The sequence below is a fragment of the Littorina saxatilis genome, linkage group LG8, assembly GCF_037325665.1.
Source record: "Littorina saxatilis isolate snail1 linkage group LG8, US_GU_Lsax_2.0, whole genome shotgun sequence".
NCBI classification, from domain to species: domain Eukaryota; kingdom Metazoa; phylum Mollusca; class Gastropoda; order Littorinimorpha; family Littorinidae; genus Littorina; species Littorina saxatilis.
The window spans coordinates 7960621-7978120 of record NC_090252.1 but is presented as its reverse complement, the minus strand read 5'-3'; the positions used below and the strand labels follow the sequence as shown (position 1 = coordinate 7978120).

General features: G+C 43.4%; 2 long non-coding RNA genes across 3 annotated transcripts in view; one reads left to right on the top strand and one right to left on the bottom strand.

Annotated features, from left to right (window-relative positions):
• LOC138972687 (uncharacterized) overlaps positions 1-2543 on the bottom strand; it is a 3948-nt gene extending 1405 nt beyond the window's left edge. The window contains exons 1-2 of the long non-coding RNA XR_011457714.1: positions 2409-2543; positions 702-989 (exon numbers count right to left, since the gene is read on the bottom strand). This is a non-coding gene — a long non-coding RNA (uncharacterized lncRNA). The remainder of the gene's footprint in view (positions 1-701; positions 990-2408) is intronic.
• A 257-nt stretch (positions 2544-2800) lies between these two features.
• On the top strand, positions 2801-17499 carry LOC138972686 (uncharacterized). Of its 2 annotated transcripts, XR_011457713.1 has the most exons (4): positions 2801-3870; positions 5937-6036; positions 6454-6552; positions 17416-17499. It is a non-coding gene; the product is annotated as an uncharacterized lncRNA (long non-coding RNA). The 2 variants fall into 2 exon arrangements; XR_011457712.1 differs by having other exon boundaries at positions 2801-6036.
• The last annotated feature ends 1 nt before the right edge of the window (position 17500 follows it).

Here is a 17500-nt window from a genome sequence, read left to right as displayed (position 1 = left end):
TTTGTTTTTAAATTTACGTGTTTTTGTTTTTGAAGTGGGGAAGCAATAAAGAGGTCGTCGATATCAAAACCGATATCGACGGAAATGTCGTCGATATCACTTTTGCACTGAGCTCAGTTTTTCCCAATTGACCAATGAAAATCCACGTAACATATGAAATAGCAATATTCGAAGTTAACATTTATCTTTTTCCCCTGGACAGAGTGAGCCCGGTTATCTCCATTGGTAGAGAGCCGGAAAGCAAAGTTGTAACTTGGGCGATCACGGGTTCAAATCCCTTGCGGTGAATAACAGGTGGGGGCCCTCTTGGGATGGGGGACGATTAACAGTGCAGTGGGGGCCAAATACAGTATGTGGGGGCCATCCCAAATGGTCCCCCTGGGGGGCATTTCGGTGTCCTTAAGTGGCCCCTCGTGTCCAGATTGGGTTACCAAAGTGTCCCCTAGGGGCCCCTTCCAGGGTGAACCAGTATCCAAGTGCTGAAAACAACAGCATCAACAAACTTGACAAAAGTTAGGGAGGGGGGAGGGAGGGAGGGAGGGAGGGAGGGAGGGAGAGAGAGAGAGAGAGAGAGGGAGGGAGGGAGGGAGGGAGGGAGAGAGAGAGAGAGAGAGAGAGAGAGAGAGAGGAGGGGGGGAACAGAAGAGAGAAAGAGAGAGAGAAAGACGAGAGTGCAGACTGACAGACAGACAGATGTTTACTTGGGTGGTGGAGAGGCATGGTGTCTTTCCGCAGCAAATTCTCTCACACTCGCTGGGCATTTGGTGGCAGCGTCCGCAACTACACCAATCCGGCAACGTATTGACCCCACTTGAAGCGCCTTCGGTTGTAACGACAGCCGAAATTTCCTGTCCTGCGACCCCACCAGAGGCACCTTCGGTTGTAACGACAGCCGGGAGTTCCTGCCCTGCGACCCCACCAAAGGCACCTTCAGTTGTAACGACAGCCGAAAGTTCCTGTCCTGCGTCCTGTCCTGGTTCATTTAAATTCTGCAAGCAGCAAATTGCATTTACAATGGCAGTGGTTCTGCTCCATCTAATTGTCCGATAGATTGATTATATAATCATTTTCAGTGTGCAATGTGCTTTTTATCTGATCCCCTCAGGACTGTCTGAAGCTGCTCTGTGAGGAAGGACCTTGTATGTGTAACACTCATTCAAAACCTATCATCTTGTTTTGAACATGTACACAGAAAGATTTAGGTTATTGGTTAAAGGGAAGCAACTGTTGCTATTTTGGTAATTTGTGTACATTGGTTGTTACTTCCCTTTCATTAGTCTTTTCAACTTGGCTAACAAAGTTTTATATTTTTGGATTTAGATAAAATTGTTCAAGCTGTTTCAAATGTGTTAATTTGATCAGGTATTAATTATAAACTTTAATAAGTTGTAAAGATATTTTATTTCGTTTTAAGACATTTATTATTAGAAATTGTCCAGTTCGATTTTTTAAATTTTAGCTTCACTTCCGCCCTCCGCTAAAAAGCCACCAAGTTCGTGGGAAATCTTTGGAGAACATTTTGGTTCCAAATCAGAGCCAACCAGTCTAGGTTTTTCACGTTAGTCTGAGTGGTCATTGTTCTAAGATTGGTGAAGTACCTTATGAACACTGGGTTTAACACTGGTTTATTAAGCAGCACCGCCCTGATATGGCCCTTCGTGGTCGGCTGGGCGTTAAGCAAACAAACAAACAAACAAACAAACTGGTTTTTTAGTTCTTGTATTTCATTCTTGGAAGTTTGTATTTTGTTGAAAAAGAAAAGACAGACAAGAAAATAAAAAGATTTTGAAAACATTTATTCCTGTATTTGTGTTATTCATTTAACACATAAAATCCCCTACCCCCTTTCTTAACATAATTGATTGTTCTATATATTAAACTTGAAAATTCAAGAGTGTTACATATGCATTTAAAACAAGCGTTGAGCTGCAGGTGGTATGGACACCCGCGCAGATTGCTTAACCGCTGTACCCTCTATACTACGAAATGCCATCGGTGTACCCTCTCTTCAATTAAAGCTAGGGACCCAGTGTTTGGCTAAGACCGTGTGTCGCCCGCGACCAAGTCACAATTTATGAACATCTCAGTGGCAGGGGGATGGAAGCACTTGTAGTGGGAGTGTGTATGCGCGTGGTGTGCACGAGGATGTATGCACGTGAGTGATATTTGTAAATGTGTATTATTATAATATCATCTTTGTATTTATATTATTGAAATTGTTATATCTCGATGTACAGCGCTAAGAGCATAGTTAAATTTGTGAAGCGGCGCTATAGAAGCTATCTTTATTATTATTATTATTAATTTCAATCGGACCCACGCACGTTAAACATCGAATCCGGACAGACAAACAAACAAACAGAATATTAATAAAATATATATATACCCTTCATCTACTCAGTACTCACCTCAAGTTCAGATTTCTCAAGAATGGCTTTGTCTCTTTGATTCGAAAAGCGATGGCGCAAAACAGGGCTGCACACAATTTAGTTAACAAATCAACAACATTATAAGAAGTTTCCAAATTAATAGAAACACACACGTCCAGAAGCACATGTCGGCACAAAACACGTGTTATAGTCCTGACCTTTTTTTGTTTTAGATTTTATCTGTAAATTTAAATTTAAAGATGACACGGACAGCACTTTGGTTAGTGTTATTGGAAATATGATAGGTGTGCTTGTTACTATACATACGTGAACCTATGTTTTATGTTTTATGTGTGTTGTCCTATACTATTGTTGCTATAATCGTTTATAGGCAGGCAGGCAGGGTGTGCCGAAGAAAATTTTTAATTTTTGGCTCACGTAAGTGTAGCCTATGCGATCGTAACTTTGTCTGTCTGTGCGTGCGTGCGTGCGTGCGTCTGTGCGTGTGTATGTCTGTGGTAGAAACTTTAACATTTGACTAAACACCGAAATACTCATTTCACCTGGTTATTTTTCAAGCAACATCTTCAAAGTATTGAACCAATGATCAACATTTTGTCGGCATGTGTGTAGTTAAAGTGTGTATCCAAAGAAAACGGGTGGTGGGGTGGTTTATGGGGGTACACGCAGCTGACCGGTTTGTGTCGCGTTTGGTATGTAGACCAGGTTAGTCAAGACCAGGTTAGGTTGGGGTCGCGCCGCTAAGGATTGTGGTATACATGATTCACTGACTGACTCAGCCTGGTCACTGAGTCGACTGGGTTCGGTTTCTAAGCTCCAGATGAAATAGACTAAAGAAGATACCAAAGTGAGATTTCCTACAGTTTGATCTGCACAGCGTTTTTTTCCAATCATCTGCGCGAGGAAGAGCTGTCGAAAGTTCAGTGTCGATCTGGCCGAGTCCCGGTAAGTACGGACAGATCTAGACTAGTGAGTAGTCACAGTGTCTCCCCGGTATTTTATATTTTGTTTTATTTCAGCAGATACGGATGACACAGTGCTAGGTAGTCACCTCTAGTGAAATGAGTAGATCTAAAGTGCCTGTAAGGATTGTATGTCTTTGTTCTTGGTTACATTTATGTGAATTTCAAGAACGGCAGCACTAATCTGTGTCGGTCTGACTAATTACCGCGCGACCGTGGCCGGCCGGATCGCTCCCAACCACAAGCGACCGCGCCCGACTGACCTCAAAAGAAAGCATTTACACGTAATATTTGAGCTGTTAGTATATATCTCCATAATATTTTCTCACGTTGGACCAGTTTTTAAGTCAGAGTAGTGATCGATAAGGGTGTTATAGTGTATTTTGAACTTACAACAACAAAATATCATTACGGCGCGCAGTTAGCTTATGATTAGTCAAACCGTTTTTCTGGAATTGTGGGATAGCTTGGGTTTCATCCATGACCGTAGGCGGGTTCTGTTTCGCTCTTCGATTTTTGTGAGTACACGGTATGTGTTATCATGTCAACCACTTCAAAAGTGTGTGTGTGCCTGGGGGGATTCCCAGTTAAGGTGGAGATCATGTAGTGGAGCTCCTGAAAGCGTTTTCTCTGAAAACAGGAGATACAGAAGGGTGACACGCTTGTAGGAAAATTCGATACTGTTCAGTTCGGCGCCAAGCGCGTGACTGCCGCCGACTAGACTTCCCCTTCCAAAATTGCGGCTCGACAGGAAAATATTGTGACCTGTTATCACAAAAACAGTGCTGATACTATCAGTGATAGACTACGTCGCTGGCGGCCAGCTGCTCAGCAAACCAGGGCCTAGCAGCTGCATTCATTGTAAGCCGTTCGGCGCATTTACGCCGAAATGACATCTCCAATAAGCTAACGCGAAACTCGAATTGGGGAGGGGGTTGTAGACGCAAAATCACAAAACCTCTTCAAATTCCAGGGGTGATGCCCCAGACCCCTGCCTTTGTAGTTTGTAAGCTGAAATCTCTTTTTCCAATGCTAGACCCTGACGGTGAACAGTATAAGGTGGTGTGGGTCAATGATTATGTGGTTGAAATTCCACGTTTTTGCTGTATCGGATAGAAGTTTAGAACTATGCTTTATTTACCTAATACTTAGCTAATTGATGGAGCGAAGCGACGGAGAGCTTTAATTAGCTTTGGTCGGGCGTCAATCCACGCTTCGGATCAATAGTACGTATCAATAAAATCAAGCGTAACATGTATGTTTAGATGATTTTGACTCTATCTTCATCGTGGATTGACGCCCGACCAAAGCGAATTGAAGCTCGACGGTGCGAAGCGGCGGAGGGATTCAATTAGGCTTTGGTGGGCGTCAATCCACGATGAAGACCGAGTCAAAATCATCTAAACTTACATGTGTTACACTTGATTCTATTATTATTGGGTCAATGATTATGTGGTTGAAATTCCACGTTTTTGCCGTATCGGATAGAACTATGCTTTATTTACCTAATACTTAGCTAATTGATGAAGCTCGATGGAGCGAAGCGACGGAGAGCTTTAATTAGCTTTGGTCGGGCGTCAATCCACGCTTCGGATCAATAGTATGTATCAATAAAATCAAGCGTAACATGTATGTTTAGATGATTTTGACTCGATCTTCATCATCGATTGACGCCCGACCAAAGCTAATTGAAGCTCGACGGAGCGAAGCGACGGAGGGATTCAATTAGGCTTGAGCTTCAATTAGCTTTGGTCGGGCGTCAATCCACGATGAAGATCGAGTCAAAATCAAGCGTAACATGTATGTTTAGATGATTTTGACTCGATCTTCATCGTGGATTGACGCCCGACCAAAAGCTAATTGAAGCTCGACGGAGCGAAGCGGCAGAGGGATTCAATTAGGCTTTGGTGGGCGTCAATCCACGATGAAGACCGAGTCCAAATCATCTAAACTTACATGTGTTACACTTGATTCTATTGATTCGAAGTGTCATTTTTTGTGTAAAGAAAGGCCACATTGTCATACTGATTTTTTGCAGAACCCTCGCTTTTAAATAATACATTGTGAGCATGGATGATGTGTGTGTGAGTGAGTGTGTGTGTGACGTGGTTTGAGCGCACGTCTGTGTGTGTAGTGTCTGTGAGTGTGCGTGTCTGTGAGAGAGAGAGAGAGAGAGAGAGAGAGAGAGGCGATTTGTTCTTTGCTGGGGGTATGCACTGCCTTGGCAATGCACTTCTACTTAATTATCAAGTTAATAAATTAACTCTTTAGTACATGCATTGGTCAGATAAGACTTTGCTTCCATACTTTTGATACTGCATTTTAAGGTTAGGACGGTTTGTAGTGCTTGGCAATGTGCTTATGCTCTGAAAGTCAAAAACAATTTGCACTAGTTGACTAATCAACTATCATGACTGCAAACTGACTGTTTTTATATTGCTTCACGCGACTTCAGTGCATTACTGCATTGTCAGTTTTTGCTTAACATCAGATAGAGTGCGATTTCAGACAAGACAGTCATCTCCTGCGCTCAGAAAAAACCTGACCAAGTTTAAAGTACAAAATTTTACATTTTCATTTTCAGCGCAGCATCACGCTCTTAGGATTTCTTCCAACTGGACAATCATGAGCCTGACAGTTTGGTCTTGATCTTATTTTTGGATTTTCGCATGAGCAACATCTTTGTGAGTACCCATACTATTACTAATATTCTAACTTTTCATACATCATTAAAAGATTTTTTGAGTCCTGTCCAATTTTTCTTCGATTTTAGAACTTGAAATATTTTTTGTCTCGGTTCTGAAAGTAGTTTCCAGACCTAGTGGTGCTGCCAGATTTGTCTGCAATTTTAGAAATCTCAAATATTTATTGTCTCGGTTCTGAAAGTAGTTTTCAGGCAGGAGTCCCAGCCAATTGTTCTGCAATTTTAGAACTTGAAATATTTTCTGTCTCAGTTCTGAAAGTAATTTCACAGTCAAATCTAACGATAACTAATGATATTGTAAATAATGATAATCATTGTTTTTCTTAAACGTCAATTAGACAAAAGGACAGTCATCTCATGCGCCAAGTTTAAAGTGCAATTACATTTTTATTTTCAGCGCAGCATCACACTCTTTGATTTCTTCCACCTGGACAATCCTCAGCCTGACAGTTTGATCTTCAGCCTATTTTTTGATTTCGTCACGAGCAACATCTTTGTGAGTACCCAACTTTATACTATTACTAATATTCTAAGTTTTCATACAACATAAAAAAAAATTTCCAGGCCTAAGACTATTAAGGAGTCATGATGCCCGATTTGTGTGCAATTTTAGAACTGAAATAATTTTTCGTCTCTGTTCTGGAAGTAATTTCAAGGCCTTAGGGTCCTGCCCGATTATTCTGCGATTTAAGAACTTGAATTATTTTTAGTCTCTGTTCTAAAAGTAGTTTACAGGCCTAGGGGTGCTGCCCGATTTTTCTGCGATTTTAGAACTTGAAATATTTTCCGTCTCCGTTTTGAAAGTAGTTTCCAGGCCTAGGGGTGCTGCCCGATTAATCTGCGATTTTAGAACTTGAAATATTTTCCGTCTCCGTTTTGGAAGTAGCTTCCAGGCCAAGGCCGGGTGCTGCCCGATTTTTCTGCAATTTTAGAACTTGAAATATTTTCCGTCTCCGTTTTGGAAGTAGTTTCCAGGCCAAGGCCGGGTGCTGCCCGATTTTTCTGCAATTTTAGAACTTGAAATATTTTCCGTCTCCGTTTTGGAAGTAGTTTCCAGGCCTCGGGGTGCTGCCCGGTTTTTCTGCGATTTTAGAACTTGAAATATTTTCCGTCTCAGTTTTGAAAGTAGTTTCCAGGCCTAGGGGTGCTGCCCGATTTTTCTGCGATTTTAGAACTTGAAATATTTTCCGTCTCCGTTTTGAAAGTAGTTTCCAGGCCTAGAGGTGCTGCCCGATTTTTTTGCGATTTAAGAACTTGAAATATTTTCCGTCTCCGTTTTGAAAGTAGTGTCCAGGCCTAGGGGTGCTGCCCGATTTTTGTGCGATTATAGAACTTGAAATATTTTCCGTCTCCGTTTTGAAAGTAGTTTCCAGGCCTAGGGGTGCTGCCCGATTTTTCTGCGATTTTAGAACTAAATATTTTCCGTCTCCGTTTTGAAAGTAGTTTCCAGGCCTAGGGGTGCTGCCCGGTTTTTCTGCGATTTTAGAACTTGAAATATTTTCCGTCTCCGTTTTGAAAGTAGTTTCCAGGCCTAGGGGTGCTGCCCGATTTTTCTGCGATTTTAGAACTTGAAATATTTTCCGTCTCCGTTTTGAAAGTAGTTTCCAGGCCTAGGGGTGCTGCCCGATTTTTCTGCGATTTTAGAACTTGAAATATTTTCCGTCTCCGTTTTGAAAGTAGTTTCCAGGCCTAGGGGTGCTGCCCGATTTTTCTGCGATTTTAGAACTAAATATTTTCTGTCTCCGTTTTGAAAGTTTCCAGGCCTAGGGGTGCTGCCCGATTTTTCTGCGATTTTAGAACTTGAAATATTTTCCGTCTCCGTTTTGAAAGTAGTTTCCAGGCCTGGGGGTGCTGCCCGATTTTTCTGCGATTTTAGAACTAAATATTTTCCGTCTCCGTTTTGAAAGTAGTTTCCAGGCCTAGGGGTGCTGCCCGGTTTTTCTGCGATTTTAGAACTTGAAATATTTTCCGTCTCCGTTTTGAAAGTAGTTTCCAGGCCTAGGGGTGCTGCCCGATTTTTCTGCGATTTTAGAACTTGAAATATTTTCCGTCTCCGTTTTGAAAGTAGTTTCCAGGCCTAGGGGTGCTGCCCGATTTTTCTGCGATTTTAGAACTAAATATTTTCCGTCTCCGTTTTGAAAGTAGTTTCCAGGCCTAGGGGTGCTGCCCGATTTTTCTGCGATTTTAGAACTTGGAATATTTTTCATCTGTTCTGAAGGTCCTGCCGATTTTTCTGCGATTTTAGAACTTGAAATATTTTTCACCCTAGTTCTGACAGTAGTTTTCAGGCCTAGGGGTGCTGCCCGATTTTTCTGCAATTTTGGAACTTGGAAACTTTCAACTTCGAATATTTTTCGTCTGGATGTTCTGATGGTGGTTTCAAGGCCTAGGAGTGCTGCCAGTCATTTTGCACATTGTATATGATCTAATGCGTGTGTGCAAGTTTTGATTCATTTTCTTTTGATCCTGAATTACGTTTTTTGTGCTTGCATAATTAATTCTTTTTTAGTCTTTGAGTCTGAGCTTTGTTGCCAATTTTGATTTGGTGACAATTTCTTATTATTATTATAACTGAATCCACACTTAACAGTCACTGTGTATGTTATTTGCTCCTCAGAATGGACTCAGTTGTGCAGTGTGTAGACTGCCAGAAAATGTTCAGTAGCCGTATTAGGCTATTGAAACATAAATGCTCTAAGTGTACTTCTTGTGGCAGAGTGTTTTCATCATTCCAGCGCCTTCAGTCACACAATTGTTCAGATTCACAGGATATTCAGGTTAAAGCCATTGAGCAACATGGTATCACATTCAACCCTGTACACTGCCAGTGGCAGTTAGACAAATGTCGCGAGTTCACTTTGCCTTTGAAGCTTGCAATGCCTTCATCAGATCATCTGCTTCCGGCTGGAGCACCCAAACATTTTAAAAGGGTTGGGGGAGATGGTAATTGTTTTTTCCGCTGCCTGAGCTTTGCAGTGACTGGGTGTGAAGAGTACCATCTCCAACTTCGAGCTGCAGTCTGCCATTTCATGACACAGTCTGCACACACATATCGAATTGAGCATGTTCTCCTGCAACAACAAGGGCTGACAGCCGCATCCTATCTGACCAGGTCGGGCATGCGGAATTCAGGGACGTGGGCAACAGAAGTGGAGATTTACAGTGCTGCCCTCATGCTCAACACCAGAATCTGTGTTTATCGCAATGTAGTCGGGCAGAGTGCCTGGCACACACTTGATCCAAGACTGATTGCTCCACTGACCCATGTGAGTTCACGGTGCATCTTCATCAACCACCTCAACAATAACCATTATGAAATTGTGACTGACGTCCATCTTCCATCTGATGGACCAGTGCTGTCATGCCAACATCAACAAGTTCATGTACCTGTGCTTGCAGCAGCAGAGTGTGAAGGTGCTGAGAGGCCACTCGTATCTCATACAACCGTGACACTTGTGAACCGCAGAAATACAATGCAGAAACTACGTCAAAACCAAGAGTACAAGCAGAAAGAGTCAGCTGAAAATAGGCAGAGAAAAGGTGAGAGGAGACTTAGTCAGGCATATAGGCACAAGGAAGCACACCTAGGCAAAGCAAGAATTGCAAAGAGAAGATGCAGTGGAGAGTTCAGAGAGCAAGAAGCAGAAAGAAACCGACTTAGAATGGCTAAACAGAGAGCCACTAAAGAATATAGCCAGAAAGAAGCAGGTAGAACCAGACAGAGAATGGCAACAAAGAGAGCCAATAGGGATTACAGTCAGAAAGAAGCAGGTAGAAACAGACAGAAAAAAGCAACAAAGAGAGCCAATAGGGATTACAGTCAGAAAGAAGCAGGTAGAACCAGACAGAGAATGACAACAAAGAGAGCCAATAGGGATTACAGTCAGAAAGAAGCAGGTAGAACCAGACAGAGAATGACAATAAAGAGAGCCAATAAGGATTACAGTCAGAAAGAAGCAGGTAGAACCAGACAGAGAATGACAACAAAGAGAGCCAATAGGGATTACAGTCAGAAAGAAGCAGGTAGAACCAGACAGAGAATGACAACAAAGAGAGCCAATAGGGATTACAGTCAGAAAGAAGCAGGTAGAACCAGACAGAGAATGGCAACAAAGAGAGGTAGTAAAGAATACAGAGAGAAAGAGGCCCTAAAAGACAGGCAAAGGAAAGCAGAACAAAGACAGAATAGAAACTATAGGCGAAAGGAATCGGAGAGTGACAGATTGAGGAAAGTGAAGAGAAGGCGTTGTCCTTCATACAGAGAAGCTTATCAAGCTAAGGTGCGAGCAGCAAGGGACAAACTGACCACAAAAAGCAGTTGCTTGACGGCCGATGACATCAAGAAGGTCTTTCAGTCCAATGTTAGTCACGGACCTTCATTCATATGTACATGCTGTAATGGTCTCTTCTACAAACACTCAGTGAGTGTTGCTCCCTCTGCTGCATCTCTCCAGAACAAGGGTGTTAAGTCTTCCATTATAGAGCAGGTTCTGTTAGGAACAAAAAGCTTCCAAGACACTGAGTGGATATGTTCCACATGTCTTTCCAGTTTGAGGAAATCTGTGCTGCCCAATTTAGCTGTGAGAAATGGTCTTGAATTCCCGGCTATTCCGTCTACACTTGAAGGTCTCACAACCCTGGAGGAACGGTGTATATCACCACGAATTCCCTTCATGCAGATGCGAGAGCTTGGCTGCGACCATCAGTTTGGTATCAGGGGAAATGTAGTGAATGTACCAGTGGATGTGCCAGCTATGGTGACTTCATTACCTAGGCGATTCGAAGAGACAGAGACAATTGCCTTGAAGTTGAAGAGACGCTTGCGCTACAAGTCCTCCTACCACTTTGAAAATGTCAGGCCTGGGAAGATCTTTGCTGCTGCGGAGTGGTTGATTGGGAACAGTGTCCTGTTCAGGGAAGAGGGTATTAAGCTCGATCCTTCTTGGTTCAAACCAGAGTGGGAGGGAGCAGAGTCGGTTGAGTTCAGAATCAACAGTGCAGATGATGACAGTTGTATCCAAGGTGAGAAGACCAACCATGCACACTCATGTGACGGAGGCAAACAACCTGAATGTGATGCTGTGAGTGTGAAGCAATGTTCTAATGTACCGCCACAAGACCCTGAGCACTTGGTAACTGATCAAGCTTCTTCTGGCACAGTGAAAGACAACAACAAACCAGAACAAGACCAAGATGGCAATCTGCAAGAAGAGTATGCAGATTTGTTTCAGGAGTGGCAGGAGGAAAACATACCTGCTAATGACAAAGATAACACCGGGGAAGATGATGAAGACAAAGAATGGGTAGAAACCAGTCAAGAGGCAGAACTGGGAGGTGGATGTCGTGACACCCTTCTGCACCCCAACGACTTTACAACCGATGGCCAGGCAGCACTGAACATAGCACCAGGTGAGGGTAAACATCCACTTGGTCTGTTCATGGATAAAGATTGTGAGGAGAAATCCTTTCCAACCATATTTTGCGGCCAACGACGTGTTGATAACAGTGATCGAATGAAGCCCCTCACCTACAGTAAGATCTGCAAGGCTGAGCTAAGAAGTGCTGACCGGCGTGCTGCCCACTCCATTGCAAACATCTTTTTCAAGTTGAAGAAACTACAGATGTTACAGATTCGAGATTTAGCCACAACAGCACTTCGGAAAGTGAAAGGAGCAAAGACAGGCCATACTGCAGGGCAGTTGAGGAAAGATGGTGCCATTGAAGATCTTCTGCGCCAGGATCAAGGGTATCGTGTCCTCAAAACACTGCGATCCTCTCCCCCGTACTGGCAAGCGAAACAGAAGGATCTCTTTGCTATGATTAGGCAGCTTGGTAGACCAACTTTCTTTGCTACATTTTCTGCTGCTGAAACAAGGTGGATTGATCTTCTCCGTGTCCTCTACCGCATGGAGCACAGTGTAGACCCCACTGATGATGACCTTGAGAACCTGACCTGGCAGGAGAAGTCGCAGCTTATACAAAAAGATCCTGTGACTTGCGCTCGTCACTTTGACTACAGAGTTCAGGTCTTGTTCAGAAAAGTCATCCTGAGTGATCTGCAGCCTCTTGGAAAAGTGACGGACCACTTTTTCAGAGTAGAATTTCAGCAGCGGGGGTCCCCTCACATTCACTGTATGATCTGGGTTGAAGATGCACCAAAGGCTGATACAGACTCTGACGAAGATGTGGTGGCATTTCTTGATAAACACTTGACATGTCAGAGGCATGAAGAGGGTGAGTTGAAGAACGTTTCGAGCCTGCATGAACACAAGCATTCCAAGTCATGCAAGAAAGGTGGAAAACACGTGTGCAGGTTTGGTTTTCCTCTTCCTCCCATGTCAAAAACTATGATGCTCCGTCCACTGACTCAGTCTGAAGCAAAGGATAATTCTGGCATCACAGAAAATTTGAGAACCATCAAAAGAGAACTTAGCCAGTTGAAACTGGGTGAGAACATTTCTTTTGAAGAATTTCTGGCGCGAGTCGGCATTGATGAGAATCAGTACATCCTTGCACTTCGTTCTGACCTTGACAGCACCAAGATCTTTTTGCAACGCGAACCATCAGCGACACGCATGAACAGCAGAAATGATATTCTCGCTCAGGTGTGGATGGCCAACACAGATGTGCAATTTGTCCTGGATGAGTATGCCTGTGGAATGTATATTGTGACGTACATCAGCAAGAGCCAGCGTGGCATGAGCGATCTTCTAAAACACGCTGATGATGAGGCAAAACGTGGCAACCACAGTGTCAAACAAAAAGTCAGACACATTGCGAACAAGTTTTTGAACCACTGCGAAGTGTCTGCCCAGGAAGCTGTCTACCTCCTGATGCAGCTGCCTTTGACCCGATGCACAAGGGATGTGATTTTTGTCAACACATCACCCCCCTGCCAGCGAGTTGGTCTGCTCAAGAATTCCACCATGCTTGAAGCAATGAAAGATGAGGACACAGATGTGACTCTCACAAGCCTGATCGACAGGTACTCTGAAAGACCAAAGGAGTTGGAAAACATCTGTCTTGCAGACTTTGCTACTTCGTACGACGTGAGAAAGGCAGGATCAAGCAGCAGAACAGGTAAGAACACCAAGAAGAAGGAACAGGATTTCCTCCCTGAAGGTGAATATGAGGAGGATGCAACCGACAACATCTGGAACAATGACTCTTCTTCTGGTCACCTGTACAAACTTCCTGATGGCAAAGTCTTGCACCACCGGAGAAAACCAAAAGTTCTGCGCTGTGTTCGCTTTTCTCTGGAGTCTGACTCAGAAAACCACTACAGAGAGAAGCTGATGTTGTACATACCATGGCGAAACGAGGACAAGGATATCATTGGTGGGTGTGGGACATACCATGAGAGATTTGAACAAATGAAAGAAACAGTGTTCGAAGTCAGCAGCAAGTTTGAGACCAATGCTACTGCTGTGGACCAGGCTGTGGAACAGGTGCAGAAGGATGGCATTGATGAGGAAGCATGGGATGGGGTGGCTCCACAAGCACAAGACATGGAGAGCCGCCACGAGAAATACAACACAGAGAGTACCATCAATGCAGCGTTCCAACCAGACTCTGAACAGCACCGACAGTATGACATTGGTCTTGACCTGGGTTGTCATGCTACATCCGACATAACTCACGACCGTATAGTGAACAGGATACCAAATGAAGAATTTGATGCAATGGTAAGATCACTGAATTGCAGTCAGCAAACGTTCTTCTATCACATACTGCACTGGATGAAGACAAAGTGTAGTGGCAGTCTATCTGCATGCGAACCCTTCCACTGTTTTCTCTCTGGAGGTGCAGGTGTGGGGAAGAGTCGCTGTGTCCTGGCCATTTACCATGCCCTTGTCCGTTACCTAAGCAGTCGCCCTGGAGACAATCCAGATTGCCTTCGGGTACTTCTTGCCGCTCCAACAGGCAAGGCTGCCTATAACATCAGAGGTGTGACACTACACACAGCCTTCTGCCTCCCTGCAAACCAGAGTCTCAGTGATTACGTGAAACTTGACGCCAGTCGCTTGAACACACTTCGGTCAACTCTAGCAGAATTGCGATTGGTGATCATTGATGAAATTTCCATGGTTGGTGCCAACATGATGGGTTTTGTCAGTCAGCGTCTGCAACAATTGATGGGTTGCAGCAAGCCGTTTGGTGGTGTAAGTGTCCTTGCTGTTGGTGATCTATTCCAGCTGAGACCAGTCATGGATCGCTGGGTATTTCAGCCAAGTCGTGGACCATACGAAGCACTAGCACCAATTGTCTGGCAGGAGCTGTTCCAGATGTTCGAGTTGACCCAGGTGATGCGGCAGAAAGATGACAGAACCTTTGCTGAAGCTCTAAACAGGATCAGGGAGGGATGCCACACCAAAGAAGATGCAAGCCTCATCAAGTCCCGTGTTGTCAAATCCAGTATCCCGGACAACATGCTTCACCTGTTCACCAGCCGTCGTCTCGTCACTGAGCAAAACACCAAAAGTCTTGCCCTTCTCCAGTCTTCGGAGATTCTGCTGGAAGCCAAGGACAGTGTGATGGGTGACATCAGTGTTGCACTGAAAACCGAGATACTTCACAAAGCTTGTGATATGACAGTGCAACAAACGCAGAGTCTTCCATCACACTTGACTCTCAAAGTGGGCGGTAGATTCATGTTGGTGCACAATGTTGACATCAGCGATGGTCTGACGAATGGAGCTTCTGGCACCTTACGACAGGTTGGACACAAAGGCAGTGAGAAGCCAGAACATGTGTCGGTTGTATGGATAGAATTTGATGAAGAGAGTGTTGGTGAAAAGACCCGCCACCGAAACAAACAACTCTACACACCAGCCATCAGCTCCACATGGACTCCCATCTTTCATGCCGTCAAACAGTTTCGTGTTGGAAAACGAGAAAATGTTGCAGTGCTTCGTAAACAGTTTCCGTTGACAGCTTGCTCTGCAATCACAGTACACAAGTCACAGGGTTCAACTCTTGAACAAGTTGCGGTGTCTTTCCAGGGTATGGCACAACACCATCTAGTGTATGTGGCACTCAGCAGAGCCAAAACTCTGGGCGGCCTCCATCTTCTTGATTTTGACCCAAACAAGATCAGAGTGTCACCTGATGTCAAGACCGAGATGGAACGATTGCGGAAGAAGCCCATTGAGTGGTGTGTGAGCGACCTACAGCAGTTTGCCAGCAATGGATTTCTCATAGGTTTTCACAACAGTCGCTCTCTTCACAAACACATTGGAGATCTCCGCCTTGAAAGAAATCTGTTACGAGCTGAAATGTTATTCATATTTGAAAGCTGGGAACAAGAACAAGATGAACCACAGCACTACAGTCTCCCTGAATTCAAAGTTCTTGAGAGAAACCCTGCCCCAACCAAAACTCACCGTCCACATGCTGGCACAATAGTGTACATCCGTGATGACAGTCTGCTGTCTACCTCCAACACAGCTACAAGCCGAAGTTGCAATCACAGCATAGAAGTTACAGTGCTTGACGCCAGCAGCAGAATTGCAGGGCTGAGTGTAGTGGGAGTGTACTGTCCTCCGGGTGTGAAAACCAGCGCACTGCGTACTGAACTTGAGACCATTCTTCACAGGGTATTAGCAAGTCACCCCTATGTTGTGATGGGAGGAGACTTCAACAGTGATGCCTCTGACAGACTGTCAAAACCACTCGAACAGCTGTGTCAGGAATTCAGTCTGCGTCAGCTCATTACTGAACCCACAACAGACTATGGCTCAGTGTTGGATCTGATCTTCACCAATCTCCCTGAGTCTGCAATACTAGGAGGTGTACTTGAATCCTGGTACTCGGACCACAAACCCTGCTGGGTGTCAATTTCAGTGTAAATGGAATTTTTGAGAGATTGCGAGTTTGCTGTGTTGTTGTCTTTGTATTTGAAATGCACTTAACAATATTCTGTTTGTTGAAGAATTTGATATGCAAGCCATGACAGTGACACAACTAGGTGTGGATGCGTTAATTAGATTCTGTGTCTGGTGTTTTAATTGGCCCTAAATCTGAAGTTATGTACAGAAGCATAAGATTTGTCATGTTTTATTTTAAATTAATGCAATTGAAATAAAGAATCAGTAGCAGAACACTATATGTGTGCTGTAATATATGTGATGCGAGTATGTAGTGTGAGTGTGTGCGTTAAGATTTATTCCTATGCATTACAATTTACTTGTACATGTATTGCATGAGAATTCCAAAGTTAAAAAATCTCATCTTCATGTGTGTGTGTGTGTGTTCAACATATAGTTTCACATACGTGAGACTTGAATTGGCGCTAAATCTGAAGTTATGTACAGGAGCATAAGATTTGTCATGTTTTATTTTAAATTAATGCAATTGAAATAAAGAATCAGTAGCAGAACACATTTGTCGATTTGACTCCTTGTTTTTGCTTTTAATTTAATTTAGTGCTCTATCCTTTTCTGGTTGTAGTTTGTTGTTTATTTATTGATTGAATGGATGTCATAATCAAGTTTTCTCCACAGGTCAGTGCTTGATATCATCTTCAACAGTCTCCCTGAATCTGGAGGATCATCATGTTTACTTGACTTTATGCTTCGTGTCTCCTTTAATGTACACTAACTTTATTAGTGTATTGCAGATGTTTGTGGGGTGTAACAGTAGTAACACACAACATGCCTGGATGAGCTTATAGTTCATTGTGCTTGATGTATTTTCATCATAACACTCAAATTAATGTTCATGTCCTTGCAAGTGACTAACTGTACAGATCCCACAGGACACAAAAGGAGCGTCGAATTAGCTTTGCTGTATGCTGAGTGTGTGATTTGGAAATAAAATATGTTGATACATTTTGCTTCATGTTGTTGCTTCATCAGTGGTCTGTTTAGTAATTGTAATTTTAGGCTAGTGAGTATTATAACTGTCAAATTCGCATTTCACATAAGTTTAAGGTGTTTGCTTTGTTTTTAAAATTGATTAATTGAATATCATAGTCAAGTTGTCTCCAGGTATTGTCAAGTGGTATAATTGTACTATGACAATGAATTTGAACAATAAAGTCATGTCACTTATGTGAGGTAAGTAACTGCCCCCAGAAACTGATACCGTGTTGTGGTGGGGTGGCTTGCGTGCTTCCATAATCCATCAAGCTAAGTCAGCTAATGTGCAGGGTGCCTGGTAGGGTCTCCCATACTGAACAGTCGGTGGTGTCTGACCATCAAACTAAGTCAGTTGGCGCGTTTTGCACATTTTCAGGGTTTCCCATGCTGAACAGTTTGAATGGCTAGAAGCCTGACAAAACTCAGTTTCAAGATTAAAGAAGTAGAACTTGCAAACAATTTTATCAGCTATATATAATCATGTCTGCTATTGGTTACAGATCTGAGGATATGACGACATGGTGGCGAGTGATGACAGCAAGCACAGAGCAGCGGTGGAATAAATTGCAGGACACTAGGACACTC